This window comes from Anthonomus grandis, chromosome 19 (assembly GCF_022605725.1).
Source record: "Anthonomus grandis grandis chromosome 19, icAntGran1.3, whole genome shotgun sequence".
NCBI lineage: Eukaryota > Metazoa > Arthropoda > Insecta > Coleoptera > Curculionidae > Anthonomus > Anthonomus grandis.
In genome coordinates, this window is record NC_065564.1 from 7,208,636 (window position 1) to 7,220,818 (window position 12,183).

A 12,183-nucleotide genomic window follows, 5' to 3' on the forward strand; every position below is an offset into this window, starting at 1 on the left:
GATTTCAAAAATCATTGTTTTCCAAAATAATACGCATGAATAACAGCTAGTTTCATTGTTAGTATAATATAATAACACAGTTTATTTATTAAAATTTGATATAATTGTATATATGTATATTATTAAATATTTAATGCAAAAACAGTGATATTAGATTGGATATCATAAACGAAAAACGGTGATTTTTTAAAAGAATGTCTTACTGGGCAAATGTTTGGGGTGGGTGAGGGGGCAAGGGTTGTGTTTATTAAAAACAATGTTTATGCAGAAAATATATATGCAATATTTAATTAAATAACAGTGTTTATTTAAATTTGATATAATTTTAGATATAAATATTTAATATAAAAAAGCGTTATGACACTGAATAATATGGACGAAAAACAGAGATTTTTCAGAAGAATTTTATTAAATATTTCAGGTGTAGTAATCGAGTTTAAAAATGAAATATGGAAATCCCTTATCATTTTTTTTAATGCCGCAATTTTCTCCCTTCTGCAGACAGAATCTTATATGATATGCGTATATTCTACAGTTTAATAAACATGCCTTGACCATATACGGTTGATAAATTTACCAAAAACCAAAAATTTACTAAAAAATGTTTGCAAAAAAACTGTTTTTCATTAATCTTACCCTTGCCCCCCCTCCCACCCCACACAACTTACCAGTAAAAAATTGATTTCAAAAATCATTGTTTTCCAAAATAATACGCATGAATAACAGCCGGTTTCGTCGTTAATATCTAATATAATAACACAGTTTATTTATTTAAATTATATATACATATATTAATTAATATTTAATGCACAAACAGTGCTATTAGATTGGATATTTTGGACGAAAAACGATGATTTTTCAAAAGAATTTCTTACTGGGCAAATGTTTGGGGTGGGTGGGGGGACAAGGGTTGTGTTAATTAAAAACAATTTTTTTGCAGAAAATTTATATGCAATATTTAATTGAGTAGCACTATTTATTTAAACTTGATATAATTTTATATAAAAATATTTAATATAAAAACACCGTTATGAGATTGGCTAATATGGACGAAAAATAGTGATTTTTCAGAAGAATTGCATCAAATATTTGAGGTGTAGTAATCGAGTTTAAAAATTAGATAAACAAATCCCGTGTCAATTTTTTTAATTTCAAAATTTTCTCCCTTTTGCAGACAGTATCGTATATGATATACGTATATTCTACAGTTTAATAAATATACCTTAACCATATCCGGTTAATAAATTTCTACAACTCAATTATAACAAAAATTTACTAAAAAATTTTCGCAAAAGAAAACGTTTTTCATTAATCTTACCCTTGCCCCCCCACCCACCCCACACAACTTACCAGTAAGAAATTGTTTTCAGAAAATCATTGTTTTCCAAAATAATACGCATAAATAACAGCTAGAGATTGGATAATATGGACGAAAAACAGTGATTTTTCAGAAGAATTTTATTAAATATTTCAGTGTAGTAATCGAGTTTAAAAATTAAATATGGAAATCCCTTATCAATTTTTTTAATGCCGAAATTTTCTCCCTTGTGTAAACAGAATCGTATATGATATACGTATATTTGACAGTTTAATAAACATACCTTGACTATATACGGTTTACTAAAAAATTTTTGCAAAAACACCGTTTTTCATTAATCTTACACTTGCCCCCCCACCCACCCCACACAACTTAGCAGTAAAAAATTGATTTCAAAAATTATTGTTTTCCAAAATAATACGCATGAATAACAGCCGGTTTCGTCGTTAATATCTAATATAATAATACAGTTTATTTATTTAAATTTTATATAATTATATATATGTCTATTAATAAATATTAAATGCAAAAACAGTGCTATTAGATAGGATATCATAGACGAAAAACGGAGATTTTTCAAAAAAAAATTCTAACTGGGCAAAAGTTTGGGGTGGGTGGGGGGTAAGGGTTGTGTTAATTAAAAACAATGTTTTTGCAGAAAATATATATGCAATATTTAATTAAATAACACTGTTTATTTAAATTTAATATAATTTTATATATGAATATTTAATACAAAAACAGCGTTATGAGATTGGATAATACGAACAAAAAATTGTGATTTTTCAGAATTATTTCATCAAATATTTCAGATGTAGTAATCGAGTTTAAAAATTAGATATTTAAAGCCCGTATCCATTTTTTTAATACCGACATTTTCTCCATTCTGCAGACAGAATCGTATATGATATACGTATATTTTACAGTTAAATAAACATACCTTGACCATATACGGTTTACTAAAAAATGTTTGGAAAAAAACGGTTTTTCATTAATCTTACCCTTGCCCCCCCACCCAACCCACACATCTTACCAGTAAAAAATTGATTTAAAAAATCATGGTTTTCCAAAATAATACACATGAATAACAGCTGGTTTCGTCGTTAATATCTAATAAATTAACACAGTTTATTTATTTAAGTTTTATATAATTATATATATATATATATATTAATAAATATTTAATGCAAAAACAGTGATATTAGATTGGATATCATGGACGAAAAATGGTGATTTTTCAAAAAAAATTCTAACTGGGCCAATGTTTGGGGTGGGTGGGGGGGTAAGGGTTGTGATAATTAAAAACAATATTTTTGCATAAAATATATATTCAATTTTTAATTTAGTAACACTGTTTATTTAAATTTGATATAATTTTATATATAAATATTTAGTATAAAAACAACGTTATAAGATTGGATAATATGGACGAAAAACAGTGATTTTTCATAGAAATTTCATCAAATATTTGAGATGTAGTAATCGAGTTTAAAAATTTAATATGTAAATCCCGTATTATACGGTTTACTAAAAAATTTTTGCAAAAACACTGTTTTTCATTAATCTTACCCTTGCCCCCCCACCCACCCCACACAACTTACCAGTAAAAAATTTATTTCAAAAATTATTGTTTTCCAAAATAATACGCATGAATAACAGCTGGTTTCGTCGTTAATATCTAATAAATTAACACAGTTTATTTATTTAAGTTTTATATAATTATATATATGTATATTAATAAATATTTAATGCAAAAACAGTGATATTAGATTGGATATCATAAACGAAAAACGGTGATTTTTCAAAAGAATTTCTTACTGGGCAAATGTTTGGGGTGGGTGGGGGGGTAAGGGTTGTGTTAATTAAAAACAATGTTTTTGCAGAAAATATATATGCAATATTTAATTGAATAGCACTGTTTATTTAAATTTAATATAAGTTTATATATAAATATTTAATACAAAAACAGCGTTATGAGATTGGATAATATGGACGAAAAACAGTGATTTTTCAGAAGAATTTCATCAAACATTTGAGGTGTATTCTGTACTTCTGTAGACAGATTCGTATATGATATACGTATATTCTACAGTCTAATAAATACGCCTTGACTGCCTATATACAGTTGATAAATATACCAAAACAAAAAATTCATTAAAAAAATTGTTCATATTTAATATATTGCTTGGGCTGCTTACCCCTTGTAAACTGCTCATCTGCCGCTCTTACAAGAAACCTGGAATAATGAAGAGAATCATTAGCAACTGGCATAACAAATGTGGAATTTTATTTATGATCAAGTGGAATTATTCTAAATAACTGCTTCAAAACTCAATTATAGGAAGTAATATAGAGGCCTTTTTGAACCACCCTTACGTACCTCAATATCATAATCAAACGTTACTTACACTTCAGTTATTTTTTTGTGCCTAATACAGTGGTCAAATTAGATTCTTAATATCACTGGTTTTTCGAACATACTTAAAATAAACCCGTCACTGTGGTCCAATTTTTTAGCTCCTAATCCAGTGGTGCAACTAGAGCTTTTGTACCATATAAAGAGGACCTCGATAATTAAGGAAAAAATGCTAAAATTTAACCACAGAAGATTTTTCAAATATTCCAAGAATATTCCAGGAACGTCCTTTAACGTTATTTAATCGACATAAAATCGCCGAAATTGTTCATTGGGCTTTCGCTTCGAAGACAACAATGTGCTGCCGATAAATAATTACCCCATTGTATGTAAATGGGCGCCTTAATAAATGATCTTGTACAACATAACGTTGGGGGGAGGGGGGGGGGGGGCATAAAATAACTATTATAAAACGAAAAAAAAAATTACGAAAAATTACGTTTCGAACGGTCTAATTGCGCCTGTGCAATATCGTCGTAACGGTTATCGTTACATACCTAAACGGAATCGCTAATTGGGCGTTTTTGTTGCTTAAAAAAAAATTAAATTAAATTTCTACTCGACTAATAGGCGAACCTTTATTGAATTCTCATGTAAATACAAGTTTAAAGTGCATCGAAAATTTACGTGGTTACGTAAATGCACCGGGAGTAGGGGGGGAATAGGAGAGAGAGAGAGAGAGCATTTGTTTTTGTGCACTTTTCTAGTTTACAGTCTGATGGTTGCTTCCATGGGTTCCAAGAGCAACGTTGCCGAATTTACGTGAATAAAAAATTATTGGGTGGTTCTCTCTATGCATACCCATACAACCTTGCCATATATTTTCAATAGAAATTTTTTTTTTTTTTTTTTAATTACTATTGTACAATTTTTTATGAAAGATGTACTAGAAATACAATGAATATCTTACCATTTTTACATTTGAAGTACATTTTCATTCCGGAACCTTCGTCCGAATTCAGCCAATATCTCAAAAACTAATAATTTGTCAAAAAATTCATAGAAACATGAAATAACCCTTCAACCCTTCTTTATCCAGCACTTTTTAAATCACCTTCCTAACTATAGCAACAAAGAAGTTACAGCAACTTTTCCTAAAGAACAATCTGAGATTCATTCGTCGAGTCCAAATTTCAAAAATATCTGAAAAACTAATAATTCCTCAAAAAATTCGTAGAAACATTAAATGATCCTTCAACCCTTCTTTACTCAACACTTTTTAAATTACCTTCCTAACTATAGCAACAAAGAAGTTACAGCAACTTTCCTTAAAGAACAATCTGAGATTCATTCGTCGAGTCCAAATTTCGAAAATATCTGAAAAACTAATGATTTCTCAAGAAATTCATAGGAACATAAAATAACCCTTCAACCCTTCTTTACCCAACACTTTTCAAATTACCTTTCTAACTATAGCAACAAAGAAGTTACATCAACTTTTCCTAAAGAACAATATGAGATTCATTCGTCGAGTCCAAATTTCGAAAATATCTAAAAAACTAATAATTTATCAAAAAATTCATAGAAACATTTAATAAACCTGCAACCCTTCTTTACCTAACACTTTTTAAATTACCTTTCTAACTATAGCAGCAAAGAAGTTACAGCAACATTTCTTAAAGAACAATCTGAGATTCATTCGTCCAGTCCAAATTTCAAAAATATCTGAAAAACTAATAATTTCTCAAAAAATTCATAGGAACATTAAATGACCCTTTAACCCTTCTTTACCCAACACTTTTTAAATGACCTTTCTAACTATAGCAGCAAAGAAGTTACAGTAAGTTTTCTTAAAAAACAATCTGAGATTCATTCGTCGAGTCCAAATTTCAGCGATATCTCAAAAACTAATAATTTGTCAAAAAATTCATAGGAACATAAAATAACCCTTCAACCCTTCTTTATCCAGCCCTTTTTAAATCACCTCCCTAGCAATAACAGCAAAGAAGTTAGAGCAATTTTTCTTAAAGAACAATCTGAAATTTATTCGTCGAGTCCAAATTTCGACGATATCTCAAAAACTAATGATTTCTCAAGAAATTCGTGGGAACATAAAATAACCCTTCAACCCTTTTTTACTGAACACTTTTTAAATTACCTTCCTAACTATAGCAACAAATAAATTACAGTAACTTTTCCTAAAGAACAATATGAGATTCATTCGTCGAGTCCAAATTTCGAAAATATCTAAAAAACTAATAATTTCTCAAAAAAATCATAGAAACATTTAATAAACCTGCAACCCTTCTTTACCTAACACTTTTTAAATTACCTTTCTAACTATAGCGGCAAAGAAGTTACAGCAACATTTCTTAAAGAACAATCTGAGATTCATTCGTCGAGTCCAAATTTCGACGATATCTCAAAAACTAATGATTTCTCAAGAAATTCATAGGAACCTTAAATGACCCTTCAACCCTTTTTTACCCAACACTTTTTAAATTACCTTCCTAACTATAGCAACAAATAAGTTACAGCAACTTTTCCTAAAGAACAATCTGAGATTCATTCGTCGAGTCCAAATTTCGAAAATATCTGAAAAACTAATAATTTGTCAAAAAATTCATAGAAACATCAAATGACCCTTTAACCCTTCTTTATCCAGCACTTTTTAAATCACCTCCCTAGCTAAAACAGCAAAGAAGTTAGAGCAACTTTTCTTAAAGAACAATCTGAGATTCATTCGTCGAGTCCAAATTTCGACGATATATCAAAAACTAATGATTTCTCAAGAAATTCATAGAAGCATAAAATAACCCCTCAACCCTTTTTTACCTAACACTTTTCAAATTACCTTCCTAACTATAGCAACAAAGAAGTTACAGTAACTTTTCCTAAAGAACAATCTGAGAGTCATTCGTCGAGTCTAAATTTCGAAAATATCTGAAAAACTAATAATTTCTCAAAAAATTCACAAAAACATTAAATGAACCTGCAACTCTTCTTTATCCAACACTTTTTAAATGACCTTTCTAACTATAGCAGCAAAGAAGTTACAGTAAGTTTTCTTAAAAAACAATCTGAGATTCATTCGTCGAGTCCAAATTTCAGCGATATCTCAAAAACTAATGATTTCTCAAGAAATTCATAGGGACATAAAATAACCCCTCAACCCTTTTTTACCCAACACTTTTTAAATTACCTTCCTAACTATAGCAACAAATAAGTTACAGTAACTTTTCCTAAAGAACAATCTGAGAGTCATTCGTCGAGTCTAAATTTCGAAAATATCTGAAAAACTAATAATTTCTCAAAAAATTCACAAAAACATTAAATGAACCTGCAACTCTTCTTTATCCAACACTTTTTAAATGACCTTTCTAACTATAGCAGCAAAGAAGTTACAGTAAGTTTTCTTAAAAAACAATCTGAGATTCATTCGTCGAGTCCAAATTTCAGCGATATCTTAAAAACTAATTATTTCTCAAAAAATTCATAAAAAATTAAATGAATCCTTAACCTTTCACCACCCATCATCATTAAAATCACCGTCATAACTATAAAAACAAAAAAGTTACAGCAGCTTTTGTTCAGCAACAATCTTTAATACACCTGCCGGGTCCAAATTTTGATTATATCTCAAAAACCAATAATTTCTCAAAAAAGTCATTAATACATAAAAAGAATCTTCAACCTTTTTCTACCCATAACTATTAAAATCACCTTCATAACTATAAAAGCAAAAAAGTTACAGCAGCTTTTGTTCAGCAACAATCTTTAATACACCTGTCGGGTCCAAATTTTGATTATATCTCAAAAACCAATAATTTCTCAAAAAATTCATTAATACATAAAAAGAACCTTCAACCTTTTTCTACCCATAGCTATTAAAACCACCTTCATAACTATAAAAGCAAAAAAGTTACAGCAGCTTTTGTTCAGCAACAATCTTTAATACACCTGCCGGGTCCAAATTTTGATTATATCTCAAAAACCAATAATTTCTCAAAAAATTCATTAATACATAAAAAGAACCTTCAACCTTTTTCTACCCATAGCTATTAAAACCACCTTCATAACTATAAAAGCAAAAAAGTTACAGCAGCTTTTGTTCAGCAACAATCTTTAATACACCTGCCGGGTCCAAATTTTGATTATATCTCAAAAACCAATAATTTCTCAAAAAATTCATTAATACATAAAAAGAACCTTCAACCTTTTTCTACCCATAGCTATTAAAACCACCTTCATAACTATAAAAGCAAAAAAGTTACAGCAGCTTTTGTTCAGCAACAATCTTTAATACACCTGCCGGGTCCAAATTTTGATTATATCTCAAAAACCAATAATTTCTCAAAAAATTCATTAATACATAAAAAGAACCTTCAACCTTTTTCTACCCATAGCTATTAAAACCACCTTCATAACTATAAAAGCAAAAAAGTTACAGCAGCTTTTGTTCAGCAACAATCTTTAATACACCTGCCGGGTCCAAATTTTGATTATATCTCAAAAACCAATAATTTCTCAAAAAATTCATTAATACATAAAAAGAACCTTTAACCTTTTTCTACCCATAGCTATTAAAATCACCTTCATAACTATAAAAGCAAAAAAGTTACAGCAGCTTTTGTTCAGCAACAATCTTTAATACACCGGTCGGGTCCAAATTTTGATATATCTCAAAAACCAATAATTTCTCAAAAAATTCATTAATACATAAAAAGAACCTTTAACCTTTTTCTACCCATAACTATTAAAATCACCTTCATAACTATAAAAGCAAAAAAGTTACAGCAGCTTTTGTTCAGCAACAATCTTTAATACACCTGCCGGGTCCAAATTTTGATTATATCTCAAAAACCAATAATTTCTCAAAAAATTCATTAATACATAAAAAGAACCTTCAACCTTTTTCTACCCATAGCTATTAAAACCACCTTCATAACTATAAAAGCAAAAAAGTTACAGCAGCTTTTGTTCAGCAACAATCTTTAATACACCTGTCGGGTCCAAATTTTGATTATATCTCAAAAACCAATAATTTCTCAAAAAATTCATTAATACATAAAAAGAACCTTCAACCTTTTTCTACCCATAGCTATTAAAACCACCTTCATAACTATAAAAGCAAAAAAGTTACAGCAGCTTTTGTTCAGCAACAATCTTTAATACACCTGCCGGGTCCAAATTTTGATTATATCTCAAAAACCAATAATTTCTCAAAAAATTCATTAATACATAAAAAGAACCTTTAACCTTTTTCTACCCATAGCTATTAAAATCACCTTCATAACTATAAAAGCAAAAAAGTTACAGCAGCTTTTGTTCAGCAACAATCTTTAATACACCGGTCGGGTCCAAATTTTGATATATCTCAAAAACCAATAATTTCTCAAAAAATTCATTAATACATAAAAAGAACCTTCAACCTTTTTCTACCCATAGCTATTAAAATCACCTTCATAACTATAAAAACAAAAAAGTTACAGCAGCTTTTGTTCAGCAACAATCTTTAATACACCTGTCGGGTCCAAATTTTGAACATATCTCAAAAACCAATAATTTCTCAAGAAATTCAATAAAACACAAAATGAACCTTCAGCCTTTTTCTATCCATCATCATTAAAATCACGTTCATAACTATAACAGCAAACAAGTTACAGTAAATATTGTTCAGAAACAGAAAAAATTGTACAAGAAACATCTGCCTGGCATTTTTCAGTACATTTTTCTACGAAAATATATAATTTTTAAAATGTATAAGACTAGCCTTAGAGTGGCATCGTTAAATGTGAAAACTGTTACAAATGAGAGAATTTTTGTAGGGAAAAACATTTTTAATTGTACAATAAAATGTACTAAAAACGTGGGGCCGCGACCATTTTTTGTAAATTTCAGTATTTGGCACATTTTCGTAAAAAAAATTAATGTACATTTTTGGTTTTAAAAATTGTACAATGAACACCTGCCGGGTAGGCGACACCATTAAAGGTACTTCCGGTACAATTTTAAATGTACTGGATGTAAAAGTTGCAACTCACGAGGGTTTTCCTGTATATTTTTTTTGTACTAATTTTTTAGAGAATATACTAAGTATTGAAATGTACAAAAGTGATGGCGGTCTCACGTCAGGAGTTTTTAGTACATTTTTTTAAAATTAATTGTACAAATTTTAATAGCGTGTGAAAAATGTACTAGACATCACTTGTCATGGTGAGAGGCACCAACGTAATTTTTTCCCAATTTATCGTAATTTTTACATGAAACACCAAGACCAGTTTTGTACATTTTCAATATTTTGTACAATTTTTATTAATATTTATTCTTTTATCACAATTTGTACATTAAATGATGCCACTCTAAAACCAATTTTGTACAATTTTTAACGGTAAAATTGTACATATTTTTATGAAAATGTACTGCAATTACCTTGTGCGTATTTACTTTTATGTTTGTTGTACATTTTTAAAATTGAAATCGTACATTGTAAAATGTATTTCATTTTATGTATTTTTACATGCTACTCTAAGGCCAGTTTTGTACATTTTTATAAGTAAAATTGTACATTTAATTCTAAAAATTCCAAATACTTTTCCTACGATAAGGCATATATTTGACGTAAAAGTAGGTGTCTGAGCATAAGTAAGACAGAGAGGGCGCATAATAACCTTGCCACATCAAAATTGCACATGTAACCCATAAATTTCATGAAAAAGTGAAATAGTCGCCAATAAGACCCGACACGACGATTTCCCACGTACTTCCGGTTACCGGAAATCCAAGCAATATTGGAAATTCACCCGCCTTTATTAATTTCGCATTAATTAACGTATCTCGCTCCCTCCCACGTAATTAAATCATTATTAAGGATGTTTCCGGTGTTTGCTTAATTCCCATTGAAAGAACACCTACTTGTTTGCTACGAATGTCTCTAAAGGGTCAAAGTTCAATAAGAGAAAAAGGGTCGAAGGGGCGCAAGGATGTCCAAGCACCTTGGCCTACTTCGATGAGAGTTTTAGTGCTTATTGCACATGCGCAGCACAGCTAAGGAAATGTTTTCTCAATCTTTTGCTGTTTATTTCATATCGATCGGTTAAGTAGTTTTTGAGATATTTGAGTTTTTATCCAGTCATGACTGTTTTAGTTAGACAAAACTGTCCATATCTCAAAAATTAACAAAATTTTTTTGAAAATTCTTGGTGTGTCTTATAGGGGACACTTGACCGCACGCCACTGTCTTTATTTGACAATTCTAGCTCAGCTGGTTTCACTAAAAAATTACAATAAACTTTTAAGACATTTGTTAATTTAATTTATCAAATTATTTTAACTAGACCTCCTGGACACAACTGTCCATATCTCAAAAATTAACAAAAATTTTTTGAAAATTCATGGTTTGTTTTGTAGGGGACACTTGACCGCACGCCACTGTCTTTATTTGACAATTCTAGCTCAGCTAGTTTCACTAAAAAATTACAATAAACTTTCAAGACACTTGACACTTGTTAATTAAATTTTTCAAATTATTTTAACTAGACCTCCTGGACACAACTGTCCATATCTCAAAAATTAACAAAAATTTTTTGAAAATTCATGGTTTGTTTTGTAGGGGACACTTGACCGCACGCCACTGTCTTTATTTGACAATTCTAGCTCAGTTAGTTTCACCAAAAAATTACAATAAACTTTCAAGACACTTGACACTTGTTAATTTAATTTTTCAAATTATTTTAACTAGACCTCCTGGACACAACTGTCTATATCTCAAAAATTAACAAGAATTAAAAAAAAATTCTTGGTATGTCTTATAGGGGACACTTGACCGCACGCCACTGTCTTTATTTGACAGTTCTAGCTCAGCTAGTTTCACTTAAAAATTACAATAAACTTTCAAGACACTTGTTAATTTAATTTATCAAATTATTTTAACTAGACCTCCTGGACACAACTGTCCATATCTCAAAAATTAACAAAAATTTTTTGAAAATTCTTGGTGTGTCTTATAGGGGACATTTGAGCGCACGCCGCTGTACTTATTTGAAAACTCTAGCTCAAAAATTGTGACATTATAATAAGTTAATTACGCATGTGCCAGGATAATTCTATTTTACCTCTGAAGTTAATTTGTCCGAAATATTCGTGGAACATTCTAGAAATATTTATCGCACGCCTCTGAATTATTCCTGAATAATTTATTTATTCATTAAATTTCATGATGATTTTTTCATTATTTATTGCAATTTTTGAATCATTCTTGTAATTTTTTTAATATTTTGTTGAAATTCAAATATTCATGAGACGCCCCTGCATTATTCATGAAATATCCATTTTTTTATTAATTTGAAATATTTGTTAATATTATTTTCTTGACATTGCGTTATTTCAGTAAATTAAAAATATTTGTTGCACGCCTCTGAATTATGTTTTAAATAATTTTTATTTTTGCATTTTTTTCCAGTAAATTTTAATGGTACGCCACTGAATCATTCTTTAATTTTTGCATTAT

General features: G+C 29.4%; 2 long non-coding RNA genes across 2 annotated transcripts in view; one reads left to right on the forward strand and one right to left on the reverse strand.

Moving 5' to 3' along the window:
• LOC126747426 (uncharacterized) overlaps positions 1 to 12,183 on the forward strand; it is a 61,259-nt gene that overhangs the window by 9,105 nt on the left and 39,971 nt on the right. The gene's annotated exons all lie outside the window — the stretch shown is intronic.
• Positions 8,094 to 9,122, reverse strand: LOC126747427 (uncharacterized). Its single transcript, XR_007664199.1, has 3 exons — positions 9,100 to 9,122; positions 8,753 to 8,926; positions 8,094 to 8,231 (listed from the first exon to the last, which is right to left on the reverse strand). It is a non-coding gene; the product is annotated as an uncharacterized LOC126747427 (long non-coding RNA).